This window comes from Dermochelys coriacea, chromosome 1, assembly GCF_009764565.3.
Source record: "Dermochelys coriacea isolate rDerCor1 chromosome 1, rDerCor1.pri.v4, whole genome shotgun sequence".
NCBI classification, from domain to species: Eukaryota; Metazoa; Chordata; order Testudines; family Dermochelyidae; genus Dermochelys; species Dermochelys coriacea.
The window spans coordinates 159,035,551-159,058,019 of NC_050068.2; the positions used below are offsets into that span (position 1 = coordinate 159,035,551).

At 41.6% G+C, this 22,469-nt stretch overlaps 1 pseudogene; it reads right to left on the reverse strand.

Moving 5' to 3' along the window:
- Positions 1–1,881: 1,881 nt before the first annotated feature.
- Positions 1,882–22,231, reverse strand: LOC119843397 (annotated as a pseudogene).
- Positions 22,232–22,469: the final 238 nt, after the last annotated feature.

The window sequence follows — 22,469 nt, forward strand, 5'->3', positions numbered from 1 at the left end:
CTCCCACCCAAGCCCCTTTAATCTGTTCTAATATGACTGTCCCAATGTAGGTCCTAGCAATGAACTACACACTGCTAGAGAGATCTTCAGAGGGGGTATGACAACTTATTGGTTCTCATGGACATGTTTACCCAATTCAATGTCGCAGTTCCAACTAGAAACCATACAGTGTGGACAACAGCCGAAGTCCTCATGAAACACTGGTTTGCGGATCAGGGGAGGAATTTTGAGACAGAGGTGATGTTTGAGTTGTGCAAACTGTACGGCATAGGTAAAAGCTGAGCAACACCCTATCGTATGCAAGGAAATGCTCAATGAGAGAGGTTTAACTGGACAGTGCATGAAAGGCTAAGTTCACTCCCTCCCAAAAAAGAAGCAAGCCTGGCAGGAACATCTCCCTGAGTTGGTGTTGACCTATAACAGCCGAATCCATTCATCAACTGGTTATGCTCCTTTTTATCTCATGTTCGGGAGAGATCCCAGGTTGCCATTAGATATTCTGAACAGAGAGGGCCCTGAAGAAGATGACGTGACCAGTTTGGATGACTGGGTCAAAGCTCACCATGACAGGCTGAAGACAACCTGTAAATTTGCTCTCACTACAACTAAAGACACAGCCCAAAGTAGGAAAAGGACTTATAATCACAAGTCAAGTGGGGCTCTCATGAAGCCAGGTAACTGTGTACTAGTTTGTAACCATAGACACTGGGGGCATAATAAAATAAAGGACAAGTGGGAGTCGAATTCCCCACATTGTAATCACACACAATAATCTTGAGTTGCCAGTTTACACAATCCATCCTTAATGCCTAGTTTCTTCTCATGCAGGAAGACTTTTGGAAGATGAAGAGTTTTGCAATGTTCTGAGCGTTGTCAGATTTGGACATATTCTGATTTCTTCTGCGCGATCACTGTCAAGGATTCTCTACCCAAAACATCTCGACCTCAGTATTTTACTCTGGGAACCAATAGTTCCAATGTCCACAGTAGGTGCAGATGTCTTTGTGTATCATGCATGGAAAGGCTATCTCAAGACATCTCACATTAATGTGATGCCTTACAGAAGCATGTTGCACTCGAGGATGCAATATTACAGAATGAGGCAATGTGCTGAATAAAGTCAGACATTTCATCCTGCTTATGTAAAAGAATTTTCATTAAAATCCCCAGATGACTGCCAAAATATATTAAAAAAAGAAAAAGAGTACTTGTGGCACCTTAGAGACTAGCAAATTTATTAGAGCATAAGGTATACATTGTCCCCAAATGTGAAATAGTTATGGGTGAGAAATGTTATACCTTCAAATCAGCGGCACTGCTATGGGTACCTGCATGGCCCCACAGTATGCCACATTTTTATGGCTGACTTAGAACAACGCTTTTTCAGCTCTCGTCAGGGTTCCAGGGTGTCCAGTGTTACAAGGGAACTCTTCTTTCCCCCTGAAGATAGGACAATCCACAAGGAACTCCACACACTGAAATTTGAAGGGCTCCCCTCTCCCCTATGCAGGCAGGGGCAGCAGGTTTTTAAAAATTTTGGTAGTGCCCAGAACGCTCAGAGCCTGCCCCCCTCAAACTCTACCCCCGGCCTGCCTCAGCCTCTGGGAGGGAGTTTGGGTGGAGGGAGGAGATCTGGGGTGCAGGCCCTGGGCTGGGGCAGCTGATTGGGGTGCAGGTCTGGTGAGAGATTGGGCTCTGGGAGGGAGTTTGGGTGGGGGAGGGGGTCTGGGGTGCAGGCTCTGGGATGGAGTTTGGGTGCTGGGTGCAGGCTCCAGGCTGGGGCAGAGGATGGGGGTGCAGGAGGAGGTGAGGGGTGCAGGCTCTGGGAAGGGGTGGAGGGGTATGGAGCTTACCTAGGGCTCTTAGGCAGGGCAGACTGGGGGTCTCCGTGTGCTGCTACCCCCAGGCACTGCCCCTACAGCTTCCCATTGGCTGCAGGGGCGCTTGGGGCAGGACACAGACCCACCCTGCCCAGGGGCCGCAGGGCGGGGCCAGCAGCCATGTGGATCAAGCAGGCAGGAAGCCGCTCAGCTCTGCTGCGCTGCTGGTGCTGAGTGAGGGCCCCAGGCTGTTTTAAATGGCCCGGGGGACCCACGGGGGAGGAGGTGTGTGCCCGGGGGCAGAAGGCGAGGCCGAGGGAGACCCGGCCTCACACAGTGCTGGAGCCAGGCCTGTGGTGCCTGGGCACCAGGAATATTCCTGGTGCCCAGACACCACAGGCCCATAGAACTCACCGCCCATGTATGCAGGCTAGTCCCAATTAGAGATGAATGGGTCACAGGGGCCAGGATTTTCAAAAACAGGAGCTTAAAGTTAGGCACCAAAATCCATATTTAGACATGTAATAAGTGGCCCGATTTTCAAGAGTAAAGGTTTTCCTGAGTACCCAACAGTTCCCACTGAATATTTAGGTCTTGGTTAACTAACTCACACAGAAGAGAATTAAAGAAAAGTGGTATTGCTTAGCACATCTGCTTTAACCTGGGAACTTTGCTAAGCGTTGTTGAGCTTGTGTCAGACGCTTAATTCGTTCTTTCAAATTTTTCCTTTCAGTGACAGCATCTTTCTTCTCAAGAAGAAGAATATCAAACTGATCTTTATCTTGCAAAAGTTGCAACATTTCATTCTGTAACTTTTCAGTGTAGTCCTGGAGGACATAGGACTGAATAATCAAAGGAATTTGAGTGGAGAGACGATTGCCTGCACCCTAAGAGAAAAGAAGATCATCAATAGGATGATGTATCAATAGTCAAGGATGTATGAGAGAAACACAGAAAATAAGGTCCTGCAATTTTACAACTGATCATTCCACTGAGAGGCTTTCTAGCTATTAGGCTGGGAATAGAAAAGTATAGTTAATTAACTCCCTTTCATGTTGTGGTTATGACTTCTCAGTGTTACAACACTCCTAGTAATAGGGCACACTATTACACCTGGCAGCAAGAGGGTATTCCATAGCTTACTGCAAATTGTGAACAGTAACGGGAACAAGTGCCAAAAAAGCAATGACTACAACTAGGAATATTTGAACATTTGTTGTCCATAAAGGTCTTCTGTGTTCAGTACTGTTAATCTAGTATTTACTCGAAGCATACTACTTTCTTTAAAAAAAAAAAAAGTTACGAGTAAAGGAATCACCCCCTCCTTAAATTTCAGCTGTACATTTTCCCCCAGGTACTTATGTTCTATAAAGTAGAACTGATGGGGGGAAATACATGGACAAGAAACTCACCTTGAAATATGCATTCAAGTGATAAGCCATTTCATCAATGGAATGCTGTTTTTGAGATGCAAGAGACTTAACTTGAGTAACAGCAACACCAAGAGGAAGGGCTCCATGAGTTTTCCTAGTTTCCTGTAAATCTTCACTGTAAAGACTGTCCTGACAGTAAACGATGCGTTCCATTTTGAACTGATTGGCAATTACAGTTTCAGCTTCCTCCTCTTTTTTTTGTTTTATGTCTTCAATTCTATTCTATGATTTAAAATTAGAAGAAGAATAAATAGAGCAGACCCAATACCACCCAACAATTTATAAAGCAACTCATGACTCTTAAGCATCCATCCAAATCTATCTACTTTCCCAAAAGAAGCCACAGTCAGCACTGACCTCAGTCTGTAGAGGCAAACGGTCCAACCATGACAAAGGTGTTATTAGACACTCACTGAATCATCAACCTCTGCTCAAAAAACAGCTGTAGAGCATTTTCCACTCTAAGCATAGATCCAGAAACAACCTACATTGTATCTCTGATTGTCAAGGCAGACATGAGATACCAAGATGACTCAATACAGCTTTCCTCTGCGTAGACATCAAAGCTACCCAGAACAACAAGCCTCAATGATTTCATTCGCAGGCTGCAGAAAGCTGTAGTCAGCTTGGCTGGAATGCAGAGGGGCAATAGACTACTCTGAACCCCCCATATTGTTACTAGGTTAAGCTCATCCCACAACAAACACTTAGGAGCAGGGAGATTCCCAGTTTTGAAGTCAAATGCGAAGAATGAAGCTATACCACCACCCTGAGCCTTTCAGACCATACTGAGAATGCAGCTGGGGTGAACTGAGCTGGCAAAGCGGCAGTGGTACCCTCCACCCAAGTTTCTGTGACACCTTCAGAGTCAGGAATCTCCTCTATGATTAAATTATGCATCAGTTTAATGACCAAATTAACCTATTTATTAACAAACAATTTTGCTTTAAACTAAATGAAAGTCAAGGTCTCCGCTAATTGTGCTCTGTATACCTAAGGCAAGACCTCACAGGACAGGCTAACTGCCAGCCTACACGTGAAGATTGTCCCACCAATTCCCCCTTTGACAGCAATCAGGGAACTGAAGTCCCACAAACTATGCACCCAGTGGAACTTCATGAGTTTAACTGTGATTCTGGTCTCAGCGTAATTCTGGAGTAACTCTATGGAGGCCTGTGAAGTTACACTTGTGTAAAACCAGTTACGTGAGATCAGAATCAGGCCCCATGCCCTCAAGCTCATGGCATTATTGTTCAGCACCCTCACTTTTATATATCTATTGCTTCACTATGTAACTTTATACTCTACATCAGGGGGTCTCAAACTGGGGATTGGGACCCCTCAAGGGACTGTGAGGTTTTTACAATGGGGGACATGAGCTGTCAGCCTCCACCCCAAACCCCGCTCTGCATCCAGCATTTATAATGGTGTTAAATATATAAAAACATTTTTTTAATTTATAAGGGGGGGGTCACACTCAGAGGCTTGCTGTGTGAAAGGGGTAACCAGGACAAAAGTTTGAGAACCCCTGCTCTACACCATTCACTGAATACAGTGGTAGACATTTTATCAATCAGTGGGAAGTTATACAGTTAGATAATAGATTGACCAAGAGTTAAGACAGTTCTAAGCACATGCCATTAATGATGATGTAGATACCATAAATCAGTGGTTCTCAACCTTTCCAGACTACTGTACCCCTTTTAGGAGTCTTATTTGTCTTGGGTACCCCCAAGTTTCACCTCACTTAAAAACTATTTGCTTACAAAATCAGATGTAAAAATACAGAAGTGTCACAGCACACTAATACTGACAAATTGCTTTCTCATTTTTACCATATAATTATAAAATCAATCAACTTGAATATAAATATTGTGCTTATATTTAAGAACATAAGAATGTCCCTTCTGGGTCGACCAAAGATCCATCTAGCCCAGTATCCTGTCTTCCAACAGTGACCAATGTCAGGTGTCCCAGAGGGAATGAACAGAACAGGTCATCATCAAGTGATCAATCCACTGTCACCCATTCTCAGCTTCTGGCAAACAGAGGCTAGGGACACCATCTCTGCCCATCCTGGCTAATAGCCATTAATGGGCCTATCCTCCATGAATTTATCTAGTTCTTTTTTTGAACCCTGTTATAGTTTTGGCCTTCACAACATCCTCTAGCAAAGAGTTACACAGGTTGACGGTGCGTTGTGTGAAAAGTACTTCAGTGTATATAGAGCAGTATAAACAAGTCATTGTCTATATGAAATTTTAGTTTGTTCTGATTTTGCTAATGCTTTTTATGTAGCCTGTTGTAAAACTAGGCAAATATCTAGATGAGCTGATGTACTCCCTGGAAAACCTCTGCGTACCCCCAGGGTTACATGTACCCCAGTTGAGAACCACGGCCATAAATAGCCCCTTACCTTAGCTGCTCTGAAAAGATAGAAAAAATTCTCGAAGTGTTGCATGGCAATTTCAGTAAAAGTTTCTTGTACAAGCTCTAAAAAGACAAAGGAGGAATAACTATAATTTCATGTCAGCAGTATAAATATAAGAACTGTATGAGTCATTAACAAATTGGGTTCAGCTGTAGCTTAAATAATGTTTTAATTTGAAAGCTTCATGGTTTGCGTATTTCTATTCTGTGTGGGTGATGGTTTTGTGATATGCATTATTTTGTGATGTGTATTATTTTGTGTTCCAAGTGGTAAAAAATGTTTTCACTTGCAAATCAGTTAAATAAAAATATTTAAACTTAATAAACTTTAAGTATTTTCAGTTCATTCGCCTTTGAGGCCCTGGTCTAGCAAAACATTGTAAACACATTCTTATCTTTAAACACTTGAGTATTCCAATCCATTTGGGGATTTGGAGCCTGGGTATGGAAGACTTGTAACACTGCAACTAGAATCATATTGAGTCCATGGGTCCTGTGGAGATCGTAATGGCACTTGCACGAAACAGAGTAAAATGAATTTGACACTTCCACCAAAATTATCTGTATCATACTTCCACCGTTTGTAGCAATATATTGTTACTTAAATTTGATGTAGTTTAGTGATAACTCTTTAATCTATACTATTCTCCTACCTACATTTAAAATACGATTTGGTATTTATGGTCTCAGTGAAAACATTTGCATTTATATATTTGATCTGAAGCAGTACGTGGAGGACTGAATATTTCAATATTTTACCAGTTAGCTACACTCCACAAGTTGTAAGTACCATCATTCTGATTCCAGCCCCAAAACTCATCTGCCCCCTAAAAACTTGCCATATGAATTAAAGCTAAGTGGTTATAAAAGCAGCTAGATGAATATGGTCAAAGTTTATGGCAAACTAAGTGAATGAAACTCACCAGTCACTGTCTTCAGTATCTTGATAGATGGTGATTTCAGCAGTACAATTTGTTGTTTCACAATGGCCTCAAATGTCTTGTAATTGACAAACCCTGGGAGCTCTCTTCCACGATAGTGATTTTCAAAGCCCCACACTTCTTCTTTCATAATTTCTTTTACTACAGCAATTAAAACAACAGCACCATTATTTCTAATAATTCGAGATGTGTTTGTTTTTATACTAAAATCTATGTGAAAAGGCCTGGATTTAATAAGGGCCCAAAGCTATTTCTTAGTTCTCATGTGTCTATTTGGATGCAGAACAGCTACAGCAATACTCTGGTTAGCGTAAGGAATATGAAGATTGCAGAGATAAAGTTTTGACTTGTTGGATTACTGTATGTACACTCTGTGACTGGTTAACAAGACTGCCTGTAGTCCTGTAGATATTTGAGGGGGCAGAGTTAAAGTCACTGCAGGAAGGATCTCTGAATTGTCTGAGTTCTGTGTAACAGGCTGAGATATCAAAGGGGCCTAAGGCACTTGGGTACCTAATTCCATTTGACCATTTTGAAAACACAGCTTATCATCTCAAATTTGACATTACAATAACGTTGTTGTTTAGCATGCAGAGAGATTCACAGTCACTTTTCCGATGAAGTGGGCTGTAGCTCACGAAAGCTAATGCTCAAATAAATTTATTAGTCTCTAAGGTGCCACAAGTACTCCTTTTCTTTTAACAGGCTGTGTTACCTTTAGCAAGCTGAAAGAACGAGGAGTTCTTGTGGCAATTTAGCAAGCTGGCATTCCTGGAGAAGTATTAGCAAATACACTACCTGCAGTACTTCAGAATTTTGATTTGTGTCTATGACTCTGGTAAATCAACTTGCTAACAGTCATGGAAACAAACAGCTTGAAACAATCCAGGAACCAAACGTGTATCACTGCAAGGATTTACTTTCATTAGCCTTAATTTTTAGGGCTGGTACAACTTCAGGTAGAACAGAACTGTGAGAGTAGAAATCATTAAAAGTAGTGACTGGGTCACACCAAACTCTATACTTGAACACCCGCACAATTTACATAGGCTTGGATCTAGATATGGAATGTGCCCTTTGGACTAATCTCTAATGATGGATAAGGGCCCCCAACAAGAACAAGCTGGTCCATGCAAGCAGACCTTTGCATCTGTATGGAGCCCCATTGATTTCACTAGGGCTCTGGGCACTCACAGATGTCTGTCAGCGCAGAACAACTTTCAGGTCAAGTGCCAACATTTGGTGCTTACCTCTCAGTGTACTGTTATTAACATTGGCTTCCCATTTATTAAAGAACTTGCGAACTTCTGTGAATAGTCTTTGTTTTGTTTTATCAGCTACGATTTCTTCTCCTTGCACTGAATTCATGATGTCCTGGTTAAAGAGTTTGAGTTTCTGTAAAGAGACAGGAAATTGCCAAACAACTCAGGGGCTGAATTCAGACCCTGAGCTGTTTGCAATGATACATAACCCAAACTTTGCAGCAGGGAGGGGAAATGCTGGAGCAAATGTTACACACTGCTCCCTGAAAAACTATGGAATTCAAACTCTGCAGGTTGTCTGTAGCTGTGGAAGTGACATTCTGAGAGGCAGTCAGAGCTCATAGGCTGTGTATTTCAACACATTAGTGCTCAGACTGTGTGGCCTGTGACCTGCTGTTGGTCTCAGGACACTGAGGTTCAGTGACTAGGGCAAAGACTCAGGAGGAGACCTAGGGTTCTATTCCCAGCTCTGCCACTGACTTGCTGTGTGGTCTTGGGCAGGTCACTTCATTTCTCTGTGTTTCCCTCTCATCCTTTGTTTGCCTTGTCTATTTTGGTTGCAAGCTCTTCTGGGAAGCAAATATCTTTTAATCTGTGTATGTACAGTGCTTAGCCTAATGAGGTCTTGATCTCAATTTGGGCTGTTCTAGATGCTCCGGTAATATAAATGAATAACAATAATTCTCCTTGTTTCCGGCAGCTAAATTTCATCAAAAGAAACTAAAAATACATTGAATGCTTCCCTAATATTGTTTTTCCATGTAAGCAATTACTGTAGCAGAATTTTGTGTTATTCTGAATGTGAGTGAAAGTGATATACAAGGCAGTCTGTGTATTAAAATATGGCCCCGCCAGATTTAAAGTTTGAGAACCTCTGTTTTAACGCATATCCCCGATCCCTACTCACTGCACACCATTGGGATTGTTCGAGTTGTGTCTGTGAAGCGGTAGTATGGGATTATCTGGGCTGGTCAGAATACAGGTGGAAAACAGTGTTGCTTTTAAAAATCACTTTAATTTTGTGCAAAATATTATGGCCTTGTAAATATGGAATAGGACTACTTATTCTTGATTTCTATTATGCCTTTGCCTAATACAGCATCTTCTATTACCAGCAACTTTCAGTGCATTGATATAATTAATGCAACCAAATGTAATTCACCTATTGTAGTATCAAAGCTGACATTGATAAAACAGGAACAATTTTATTTTTAATGTGGTTTATTTTATTGGTGAGTATATATTCTGGATTTATGAAGAGCGGGAATTAAGGGTAATGCTCATGGTCTAATTCTTCTATGTTAAGAAAAGTGCATGTGGATGTGTCTGTAGTTAGTGATTTCATGAAGCAACACACTGAGTATGCAGCGTAGAAAAAGAGACCAACTTGAAATATCCACACAATTCCAAATGCTAACCAACAGTTTTTATTCACATGAGTTACCAGATCCATATTTATACTCACATCTACTAGGAAGAGCATCTGCTCTTCCACTGATTCTAGCACACCTTTGCCATATTTTTGTAGCTTGTTGTTTGCCACCCGGAGTTTGTCCTTTATCTGATTTTCCAAAGTTGGTAGTGATTTCTGTGAGGGAAAAATAATAGAATCATAGAAATGTAGGGCTGGAAGGGACTTTGCAAAGCCATTAAGTCCAGCCCTCTGTGCTAAGACAGGACCAAGTAAACCTAGACCACCCCTGACGGGTGTTTGTTCAACCTGTTGTTAAAAACCTCCAATGATGGTAATTCCACAACCTCCATTGGAAACTGTTCCAGAACTTTACTATCATTATAATTATAAAGTTTGTCCTAATAGCTAACTTAAATCTCCATTGCTGCAGATTGAGCCCATTGCTTCTTGTCCTACCTACATTGGACATGGAGAACAACTGATAACAGTCCTTTTTATGACAGCCCTTAACAGATTTGAAGACTGCTACCAGGTCTCTCCTCACTATTATTTTCTCAAGACTAAATATGGCCAGTTTTTTTTTTAAAACCTTTCCTCATAGGTCAGGTTTTCTAAACCTTTTATCATTTTTGTTGCTGTCCTCTGGACTGTCTCCAATTTGTCCACATCTTTCCTAAAGTTTGGTGTTTAGAACTGGACACAGAACTCCAGCCTCACCAGTGCCAAGTAGAGAGGGACAATTACCTCCTATGTCTTAAATATGACACTCCTGTTAATACACCACTGAATGATTTAAGCCTTTTTTGCAACTTCATCACATTGTTGACTCATATTTAGTTTGTGATCCACTGTAACCCCAGATCCTTCTCAGCAGTACTACCTCTGAGCCGGTGATTCCCATTTTGCAGTTATGCATTTGATTTTTCCTTCCTAAATAAAATACTTTTCACTTGTCTTCATTGAATTTCATCTTGTTGATTTCAGACCAATTCTCTAATTTATCAAGGTCATTTTGAATTTCAGGGGTTCTCAAACTGGAGGTCGGGACCCCTCAGGGGGTTGCCAGGTTATTAGATGGGGTGTTGCGAGCTGTCAGCCTCCACCCCAAACCACGCTTTGCCTCCAGCATTTATAATGGTGTTAAATATATAAAAACATTTTTTTAATTTATAAGGCGGGGTCGCACTCAGAGGCTTGCTATGTGAAAGGGGTCACCAGTACAAAAGTTTGAGAACCACTGCATCCTGTCCTCCTGCAACCCCTTCCATCCAGCTTGTTGTCGTCCACAGATTTTATAAGCATACGTTCTACTCCACTGCCCAAGTCATTAACAAAAATATTAACTAGTACTGGACCCAGGACTGACCACTGTGGGGCCCCACTAGATATGCCTTTCCAGTTTGACAGCAAGCCATTGATAAGTACTCTTTGAGTATGGTCTTTCAACCAATTGTGCACCCACCTTATAGTAATTTAATCAAGACCACATTTCCCTAGTTTGCATATGAGAATGTCACGTGGGACTGTGTCAAAAGACTTGCTAAAATCAAGGTATATCACATCTACTGCTTCTTCCCTATCCACTATGCCAGTAACACTGTCAAGGAAGGAAATTAGGTAGTTGTGGCATGATTTACAAGGCATTGACATAAAACTGGTATGGATCTCCTAATCCCCAGTTTAAATCAGGGGATACATAGAGAAATATACCTTGTCATAAATATAAAGGGAAGGGTAACCACCTGTCTGTATACAGTGCTATAAAATCACTCCTGGCCAGAGGCAAAGTCCTTTTACCTGTAAAGGGTTAAGAAGCTCAGGTAACCTGGCTGGCACCTGACCCAGAATGACCAATGAGGGGACAAGATACTTTCAAATCTGGAGGGGGGGGGAAAGGCTTTTGTCTGCCTGTGTGATACCTTTGCCGGGAATAGATCAAGGATGCAAGCCCTCCAACTTCTGTAAAGTTAGTAAGTAATCTAGCTAGTATATGTGTTATGTTTTCTTTGTTTTGGCTTGTGAAATTCACTGTGCTGGAGGAAATGTGTATTCCTGTTTTTGTGTCTTTTTGTAACTTAAGGTTTTGCCTAGAGGGATTCTTTATGTTTTGAATCTGACTGCCTGTAAGATTATCGCCCATTCTGATCTTACAGAGTTGTTCTCTTATGTTTTTTTGTTCTCCTAATAAAGTTCTGATTTTTAAGAATCTGACTGGGTTTTTGGGTCTTAAAAATCCAAGGCTGGTCTGTGCTCATCTTGTTTATTCTCAAGCCTCCCCAGGAAAGGAGGTGTAAGGGCTTGGGGGGATATTTTGTGGAAATAGGAACTCCAAGTAGTCCTTTCCCTGATCGTTTGTTAAATCACTTGGTGGTGGCAGCGTTTTACCTAATCTAAGGGCAAAGACTTTGTGCCTTGAGGAAGTTTTAACCTAAGCTGGTAAAAATAAGCTTAGAGTGTCTTTCATGCGGGTCCCCACATTTGTACCCTAGAGTTCAGAGTGGGGAAGGAACCCTGACACACCTAATGCTTCTTAAAGATCTGTAAATTGCTTTATGGTAAACTATTAGCTAAAAATATTAATTTATGAGAAAAGGTCTCCTTTATATTTATTTTCTACAAGCTAGTTAAGATTTCAGAAAGTTTTGACCTGCTACTACACAGCTTAAATAAATATCTTGGCAAAAGATCCAAACAACATTTGATCTTTTGTGTTTTCACCAAATAGTTCTTTAAAGAGCCAATAGCCCAAGTTTGCTAACTTACATTAATGTTCTCTATCAGTTCCTGCGTAAGTCTCTCTGCCAAAAGTGGGATAGTAGCTTTTCTTTCTTCCAAAAGAATACTAAAAGAGATGAAAGAATATAATAAATAAATAAATATCATCCCAAAGAATTCCTTCCTTCATCCCAAAGGATTCCAGAATACTTCATACACTATAGTACAGAAACTGACCGATCTGGCCAGCTATATACACTTACTAATAGTATTCAAAATGGTCAAATTATTTCTTGCAAACATGCAAACAACACATTTCCAGCATGAATTTTTGGAGAAATAAAATGGAATAGGCGTTCTCAGAAAACTTTATCTGTGACAAAGACCCTCTACAGCATCTGTGATCCTCAGGAATGATGGAGCTATCAAAGAGATTAATGGAACTAGAGAGAAAGCCTCCTCAGCAGATAGCCATCAGTGGTGGCACTCCCTCCAACCATAGGCACCGACTACGTGGGTGCTCCGGGGCTGGAGCACCGACGGGGAAAAATTGGTGGGTGCTCTGCACCCACCAGCAGCTCCCCTGCCCGCCTCAGTTCACCTCCGCCTCCTCCCCTGAGCGCACTGCGTCCCACTTCTCCCCCTCCCTCCCAGTGCTTGCTGCCGCAAAACAGCTGTTTTGCACAGCAAGCGCTGGGAGGGAGGAGGAAGAGGGGGAACACGGCACACTTGGGGAAGAGGCAGGGCTGGGGAGGGGTCCAATAGGGGCAGGGAGGGGGCAGAGTTGGGGCGGGGACTTTGGACAAGGGGTTGGAATGGGGGCAGGGCAGGGGCAGGAAAGGGGTGGAGTTGGGGCGGGGCCGGGAGGCGCGAGCACCCACCGGCGCCAGGGAAAGTTGGCACCTATTCCTCCAATAACAGCTGAGAGCAACTACAAATCTGGCTCTGGAGACAAAAATGAAAGCTCTCCCATTGTGCCGGACTGACTGGCGAAGACCCGGAGCACCACCGGATGAGTAGAAATTTAAAAAGTTGACAAAAAATTAAAAAGGCGCCACTTGTGCTCAGTGGAGGAATGACCGCTCCCCCTGCTCCCCTCTTAGCTATGCTATTGCTCATAATGTATCCCAATGACTGGCTTTAACCATTGCATAGATGTATAAGGGCATGCATTTACTAACTTTTCTGTGATTTCTTTTTTAAACTCGTAACAGGGAAAAAACTGTTCAATATTCAGTGTGTATTGATTTTAAAGCTACCTAAAATATTCATGCTCCTCAAAGAATTGCAGAGGCCAGTGTCAAGTTGTTATGGATGTCCTGCTGCCCACGACATTTAACAATCATGTAGCCCTTCCTTATGGGGACACTGAGATTTCGGACGATGTCAACGACATTGCTCTCAGTTCCTCTGTCGACCAAATCAGGTTTTGTGAGAATCCCTGTGAAGTAACAAAAGAATGATTGTATTTAGAGAGGTGACACACTTTGTAGATGGAAGCACCACTCGTGCTTCCACAGTTAGGACTGAGTTGCCTTTTGCATTTATAACAGGGATCTAATTACTTCATTATATATGCTGTATTTTTCATATCTTTCCCCCCCAAAATCTCAGCATTTACTCTCTCTTTTAAAAGAATTTACAAGCAAATTGGTTAGTTGATTAATTAAAATTATTTTAAAATGGGTCCTTAAGACATTTAACACTTAGTGTCACATTATCTGATATCCTGAATAATCTCAGTAAAGGAACAAAACAGAGTTTTCACCATGAAAGAAAAAAAGACAAATTCTAATGTGTCTTTAAAAATCAGTTTAATCTAATCTGGGGACACTAAAATGCCTCAGTCATAACCATATAGCTTTTCCATGGCGTCACTACAGATCAGATTTAAGGTTGTTTGGGTGCCTTACCTGTGAATTTCCATACCCTAACATATTTGTATTTCTTCTGAGTTTAACCTTATCTCTGAATTTCCTTGGTTTATAATGCTTGGTTTTTGGATAATGACACCAGTGTAATCTTTACTTGCTATAAATTACTGATCTATTCACCCAACCTGAACTCCATCTTAACATAGTTTTAGTCTGGGAATGTATGTGTGTGTGTATATCATTATCCACACACAGGGCCAAATCCTCAACTGGTATAAATTGGAGTAGCTCTACTGAAACTGAGGATCTGACCCACTGTCTAATATACATCTTTTTGAATACTTGATGTTTACTACCTTATTAATGCACTATGAATGTAGCACACTTGCACCTATGTCCTCTTTCCATAGATTTCTATATACTACACTATATATTTTAAAGAACTTGTGAGGGCCTAAGTGCCATGGAGTGCCCAGGAAAGGATTTCCACATGAGTATATTCTCCCTGGAGAGTCATTAAAAGAAATGACTCCCAAATGATTCTAGGCTCACAAAGTATCAGAACAGACAATTGCAGGAACATTTAACGGAATAGGATAACACTCATAAATTCAGGGGAAGGGGTTGGTCACTCCTTTAGCCATTTTCCCCTAAAGCATTTGTGATTTTTTGTTGGTCTGAAATTCAGATTCTGAAATGAAGCATTGATAGGAAAATCCTGTGTGGATTTCAAATGATAGCAAGCCCATCACCAAAATACAAATCTCTCGTTCCTTTGCTGCTTTCCTATGAGTCTTTTAGCCACCTGGGTAACTGGTAGAAAATGCTCAACCTCTCCAGTATTTAGTAATAAACATTCTTTGCAAGTACAATGACTTTTCGCACAACCCAATCCCATTTTCTTTTTAAATATATGTACCTTTAATTACCTAGAGTTCTCTCCCCCTTAGGGTCCATCTCTTTAGCCATTCTTAGGGCCTCTGTAGTTGCAATATCCACATTACTTGGTACAACTACCAGATTTATAGTTTGTTGCTTACAAATATACTTTTTAATTAGATTTATGATCTGTAATGAAATAAGAAAAGTAATAAAAGTTTATTACTTCACATAGGCTATGGTAGGTAAGTCCTATTACAAGTGGTAGGTTTGGTTCTTCCAGATTTCATAGTTTTCAAAGGAATTTATTTAGCTACCCGCCCCCCCACCTCCTAATATGGTTATGCCGACTGCATAATTGCCAAGGTGCATTATGGTGTTTTTTCACTTTCCTCAAAGCACTGAGTAATGCCAGAGGCACGGGATAGAACTTAATGGTTCAGTGGTTTGGGTCCAGTACTGCAAAAATCGTGGTCAGATTTGATAGCGTGTCATTAGTATTACAGATGTGACTATGGGACGAAAAGTTACACTAGAATTTCAGAAGAACACAATACAGCCTGAAATCTTATCATCTAAAGGTAAAATTAAACGTGTTAATAAACATATGTAAACATACTGCATTTGACCAACTTGGACAACATTGTTTAAAAGCACAGAATAACATTTATGATGGTCTTTATTGTAATAGGTTTACAAGTCCAAGCAGGTATACTTAGAACTAAATTAGGAATGATTAAGCAACATCAAATTTTAGCTTTTTATGATGCTACTGAAAACTTAAAGACAACAAGTCTCACAATATAACATTTAGGCCCAGATCCTGAGCTGCTGCTCAGGAAGTGGATGTGTGCAAATGAGTTTAACACACTTGTGTATCCCCTCAGTCTTAGGGCTGGTAGTCAGTGGATTGATACTGAGCGTAAATTAGGGTAGCCTCAGAGTTGCTCTATTTTATGCCAGATGCCCATGGCCTCAGAGGACCATGACTCTCAGGGGTTGCTGGGGCATAAGGAAGCCCTGAGCATGCCATTTTCAGATGTGCACCTTCTTTTCCCATGCATTTAAAATATTGTTTTGAAAGAGACAATGAGAAGACATTTGCCTTAGTGTAAATGTCAGAGGGTCATTACAAAAATAAAAACACTAGATCAAAAATTTCAGTAAAGCCAAAGAAAGTAATTTCTGCAGACTGACTATCGTCCTCATCATTGTTTGAATCGGACAAGCTTTCTAGAGCATCCTTCTTTCTTCCCCAGAAATGCAGAGTCAACTTTTGGGACACCACTAAGGATGTAAAGATCAGATGCTGTGAGTCCAAGGGAGATTTTGAATGGACAGAAAATCTAACAAACACCTTCTCCTTCAATTAGAATAGAATAGAATAGAATAGGGAGAGGGAAGGAGGGAAAATAAAAAGGAAAGATGGAGGAGGATTAATGGGGATGGGCAGGAAAGATAGCAGGATTGGTGCCTGGAAAAATGACCTTCCTGGGGGCCAAAAATCCCTGTAACCAGCTCCGCTGAAACCTCTGTAGGGTGAACGAACGCACATGCACGCACACACGCAGTTCCATTAGAGCACAAAGACATTTTCAAACAAACATTCTTGTCTACAGAATCTAGAGTTTTCCCCCTTTTTGTATATGGCACATCCTTCTCAATGCTAGCACTTCCTCCACTAAACCCCTTGTTTGTTATATCTTACTTCTTCTCGGGAAATTACATATCTGTCTGTTCTGTGCCATTATTAAACAGAAGATTATGCAGATCAAGACACCCTAATCTTTTTTGCCATCAGTTACCAGTTTCCCAGCCCAGAATTCCTACATACTTTACCTGATTTCCAATGTCTTTTGGCTGATTCCCCACAGCCACCCTCGCAATCCCTGGCAGATCAATCAGTGTCAGATCTGGAACATTCGGGGAGCTAATTTCTAGGGAAATTAATTCTTGGCTAATGCCCACTTCTTCACCAGCCATTGCATCCTGGGCTAGAGGAAGGAGACACAAAAGCAAAGATTAGACGCTTGTCATGGCATTTAGACTAGAAAATGATGTGGATGAAGAAAAAACCTATTGCTAAATTTATTTCTACAGAAAAGTTATCCCTTCATTTTAGCTTTGAAAGAAGATTTATAAATATAGTATAAAATAATAAAGATCAGTCTTCATTTTTTATACTGTAAAGGACAACAATATCCAAGACTTGGCACAGGGAATAGCAAATATCAGCCCCAAAGAACAGTGGAGTGCTAAACCACAAGCTTGCTGCTAATCTGTCAGCATCCAGCATAAGTGTATGTCTGGTTTGAAGCACAGAGTAGAGCTGGGTGAAATTTTTCACACATTTTTTTAAGCGAGAAATGTAGATTTGGTGACACCAAAACATTTCACAAATTCATGTCAATTTCACAAAATAGTTTCAGCTAAAAATATGTAAAACAAATTTCAAAACAAAACAAACTTCCATTTTATTTCAAAACCATTCAAATGGCTGATATCAAATAAACAAGTTTCGAGTTGGTTGAAATGAAATGTTTTATTTGACCTGAAACAATTTTTTTTTCCAATTCACTGACAATTTTCAGTTTGACCCAAAACAAGATTTTTTTTTTTTTTTTTCCAAAATCACCAGTGAACCAATAAATTTGTTATTTGGCCAGCTCAGCAGGGAACCCGCTTGCAAATATTACCTATTGTAAGCACTATGCACACTTATGGAGCTATAGAAAAGCATAAATGATGATAATGTCTTAACTAGGCACAAACATCCAGAACAGAAGAGTGAAAAATCCCCACTTTTTATGATGCCATTGCAAACGCAGGCCTCAATCCTGAAATAAACTCCTGTGCCCACACAGACATCATTGCAGAATCAGGGCCACAAGGAAATACAAGATTCAAAGTATGTTATTGACGTCCCAGGTTACATTTATCTTTCCTTATTTCTTTTTCTACTTCTGAAGGATCATTCAATTCTTGCTTTATCTCCAAGTAAGTAATTTTTCCTTTCCATTCCTGTATGTAATGAACTTTCTTCAGTTTGAGCTCTAAAGGACATCTGGTAACAATACCTATCAAATTAAACAATCATAAAGCACTAGTCATGTATGAAGAATGAAACACGTTTCCCTCCTCTTTGGAAGCCACTGAAATACCAGCATATTGTCCTTAGTTTATTTTCAACATGTATCGTACTACTACTTCTTTGCAATTACACAGTAGTAGGGATCATTGCAATAGTAGTCTTTCCACCGGAGTTCAAGGACCTCTAGAGTAGGCTCTTCGTGCTCTCATCTGAAGAACTGAAAGCTCATTACATAGGTGTATAAATATATTGCAGTTATCCCCATTTTGAAGAAAGGGGTACCTGAAGATCAGGGAAGTGAAGTGAGTTGTACAAGGTCACATGAGAAGTCCTTGGCAGAGCTGACAACATAGCCCAGGTTTTCTGCCTTCCAGCCCCATGTTCAGTCTCCCAGATCACAGGCTCCCCTCTCCCCACCATTTCAAAGCAGTCCTCCAGCACCCTTACAGAATAACACACCACTGTGACCCAGGGAAATGTCAGATTTCTGACATGAAAAGCAGAGAGGTAAGTTCTTACCACTGCCTCTAGGAAGAGCGACTCCAGACAGGGCTTCTAGAACCGAGCTTTTTCCAGAACTCTGGTCTCCAATCACTGCAATTGCTGGCAAAGCCAGGTCCTTTTCTACTCCGAGGGCTCTCAAGGAGTCAATGAGATCGATACAGGGGCGAACCTTTTCCTCATATTGACTGCACAAGGAGTGTTCTGCATTCTGATTTAAAAAAAAAAAGCGCTTATAAATGGAAGAAGGAACTTGACCTCCAGTTTCAATAAAAAGTCTCTACAAATATAGGCACAGTGTCAGTGATGAGATACTGTGACACCCAGTACTCCATGTTCACCACTTTTATAAGGTTATGATACATTTTGTGCAAAGTATGCCTTGAAGTATCATTTGAACATTCATAATCTGCTGAGTATGATTATCCTGTTGAAATATGTGTAGCATCATTATGTGTAAAGTTATAAGTTTCTACTGTATGATTCTTACTGCAATCTGCTGTAATTCTGGATAACACCCATAAACCAGTTTCTCAGAGACAAAGACACACTGGCACACCAGCAAGATGTTAAAAAGTGATCACCAGCTTAAGCAGCCATTCTCCAGCACTGAAGAAGGTATAAATAAGAAATTTACATTTTATCTCAGAGACGGTTCAAACCGCACGCATACAGGAGCCTGTATGTTTGCACCCCAGCGGGAGGAGGGTAATCCTCAAAGAGGAGAGAGGAGTATAAGAATGAGAGACAGTGACTGCCACATCACCTGTCCTCCTACTATCTCTCTGCTCACAGCATCAACAAATTCCTGAAGGACACTGAACAGGGGGAGGGGTCTAAGGTTGGAAGGAGACCCAGCCTGTGAAATTTACTGCAGCTTATGGTGAGATAGACCTTTTTGCTTTTATAGTATTACCTTAGTAAAGTTAGGAATTAGCTTGCATTGTTTTCTTTTTTAACCAATTTGACTTTTATGCCTCATCACTTGTAATCACTTAAAATCCATCGTTCTAGAGTTAATAAACTTGTTTTATTTTGTTTTATCTAAACCACTGTACATTAGGATTGAAGTGTTTGGGAACTTCTACTTGAAATAACAAGGCTGGCGCATAATCGTTTTCCTTTGTTGAAATGACAGACTACATATGAGCTTGTACTGTCCAGGAGGGTACTGAGCAGTAGAAGATGCACATTTCTGGGCAGCCAGGCTAGGACTAAGAATTTGCTGGTGTCACCCTGTATGTAATTCAGGAGTGGCTTGCTTGAAGCATTCCTATAATCCAGTGGAATGGTTTTTCATGCTAAAAGCTGTGTGTGAATAGCACCAAGGGGTAGAAGCTAAGCAGTGTAAAAGTCATCCCAGGCTAGAGAACTAGGGGGGACACGGGGGGGCGGGGGACAGCTGTCCAACGGTCCAGACTGTATTGTGGAGAATGTCACAGGTACACAGCATTATGCCAGGAGTTTTTTTGCAGCAGTGTGCTATAAACAGATCTGTAGTAAAAAGAGTGATTGCCACAGTGACGGACACTCTGTGAGACACTAAAATACATAATATTGGAAAGAACTGTGTATTCCATATTTTCTGAAGAACACAACCCACATGTCTCAGCATGTCTGGTTGGGAGACTATCTCCCTCCTTGTGCCATCCCTGCTGCAGTTGAAATGTATGGAGGTGCTTCAGCTAGACCCCCTCCACCTCAGGATGAGACAGTGAGGCAGCTGGCAGGGCCTTTTCCATGAGGACCGTTTCCCTTTGGAATGCGCCCTGCTCCTCCCAGCTAATTGGTTCAGAACAGTCTAATCTGTTGATATTCAGAACATCTTGGAAGGCTCATCTTCTTAAGAGGGCTGGTGAGGCAGGGATGATTGCTCAAGGGATGGGTGAGGCATGGGGAAAATGGGGAAGTCCTTTTAATCTATTTCATCACTCTTGTCTTGTGAGTTTGCTTTGTGGTTTCTCTTTGTATTGATTCCATTGGTACTAGTGTTTTTAATTATCGTCAGAGATGCCTAATGTATCAGATAGGCACCTCTTGTCAATGTGTAGACCCAGATACACAAAGTAGCTCTGTATAGCCACCCATCTCTGACACAAGGAAAGCGTGGCATTTCTGTACATACAAAAAAGTCAAATACCAGCCAATAGTACTTTATAAAGGACACTCACATTTTTCTGCCCCCAAAGCTCTAGCATGGCTCTGCCCATCCCGTTCATAGACTTAGACTTTAAAGTAAGAACGAACAATCGTGATCACCTAGTCTGACCTCCTGCACATTGCAGGCCATGTAGCCTGCTCCACCCACTCTTGTAATAGCCTGTAGCCTGCCCCACCCACTCCCGCACTTACTGGCCTCACACAATCCCCTGCCTGAAAGCCTCTCTGCTCATATGACAATAATTATTTTAAGGTATTTCTCTCAATTTCGAAACAACTCCAACTTTGAAGGCTCGTATGGAGATTTGGTGGCTTTTTCTCCACCCTTCTCTGATGAGCTTCCTAACTGATGAGGGACATTACAGAAAGGGGGCACAGACTCGTTCTAGTGCATTACGCTGCACAGTGAGGGGTTCGAAGACTGTTAGGCAACCTTCAGAAGTGCCCCCGGTTATCGTCGTCTACTAACTATTCAGCTGCCTAAGTGAAATGAGCTTGGGATTGCTGTCCAGTCCCCGACTGGTGTCCATCCTTACAAAAGCGAACACCATGACTGTCACGGATCGGTTCTCTAGTTAGCACTCTCATTGGAGGGGCTTAGGTCAGAATGGCCATAGAAACTGAATGACTGTTTTACCGTGAGAGGCAGTCCCTGCAGAAAAGGGTTGGGATACATTGGCAAGGCCTTCTGGGGAAACATGTTGCTGCTGTTGGTGCCCACAGGTAACTCTTCTGTGGCTAAAAGCATTTCAGTCACTAGGGCTGTCATTCCAGCACCTTCCACGAGCACTAACAAGAACTGACAATACCATATGGTTACTGCAAATACCAAAACAGAGATTTTTTTTTTTTAAAGCAGATACCCAAAGTGAGCCTGAAGACTCAAGCATTTTCTATGTAGAATTAATTGCATTCCTCCTACACAGCAGGAAAATAGCAAAGTTATGAAATAACATGCACTGGGACTATTAACAGTTAGAGCTAAATCTGGGCATGCCCAGTGCAGGTGTGCTGGGGATGTGCAGGGACAGAGGCCCCCTCCCCCTTCCAGAGCACCCACTTGGGACCCTGGCAGAACGCCGAGATTGGTGCTCCTGTGAACAGCAGTAAGAGAAGAGGGCTCGCTAGCACAACCGGTACAACTCGAGGGATTGTGACCAGACTGGTTGGTGAGATGGCCAGGGCCCTACCTTCACTATTTGCCCAAGACCTTCTGGTAGCAAGTCCATTGCAAACTTATGCTAGCAGGTGCTAGGAATGCTATTCAGCGTGCTCCTTTCCCTAGATCTCCCTGAGGCATTCGGCCTGCATCAGCTCTTCACAAAAGAGAACATCCCAGAGCTTCTCTGCTTGGAGGCACAGCTCTGCTCCCACCTCCTAAGATCCCCAGAGAGGAGCATGTACGTATACACATAATTCTCTCAAACCTGGTCCACTGACAACAAAATCAATGCCCAACACTATATGTATAGTTAAAAGAGCAGATTTCAGTGGAGCTATTCTCACTGTACACCAGCCAAATATCTGGTCTTGTATTTCATCAAAATGATGGCTGTATAGTCCTTGCAAATTTTAGTGTATGGTCCTCCAAATATGTGTGTGTCACTCACTTGTGCCTTTTTATTCACCTTTGGAGATGGGGGATTTTTCTCTCTCTTGACATTCTTCCCAGACATCATGCTACACTGGAGTCTTCAGGATGTCTTCCTGTGGTAAAAATCAAGTCATTAGGCCTTACGGAAAATATGGCCACATTTCATAATCAAAAGAGCATTGTTAATTTAGTTCATATACCAATCTGCTAAGATCTTATTAGGCCAGATACTCAGCTAGTGTAAATTAGGATAGCTCCACTGAAATCAAAACACTAATTTGCATCAGCTGACGGTGGATCTAGCCTATTGTCTCCAACCGTACTGGACTAAAAGAACAGAAGTGTTGTAAATATT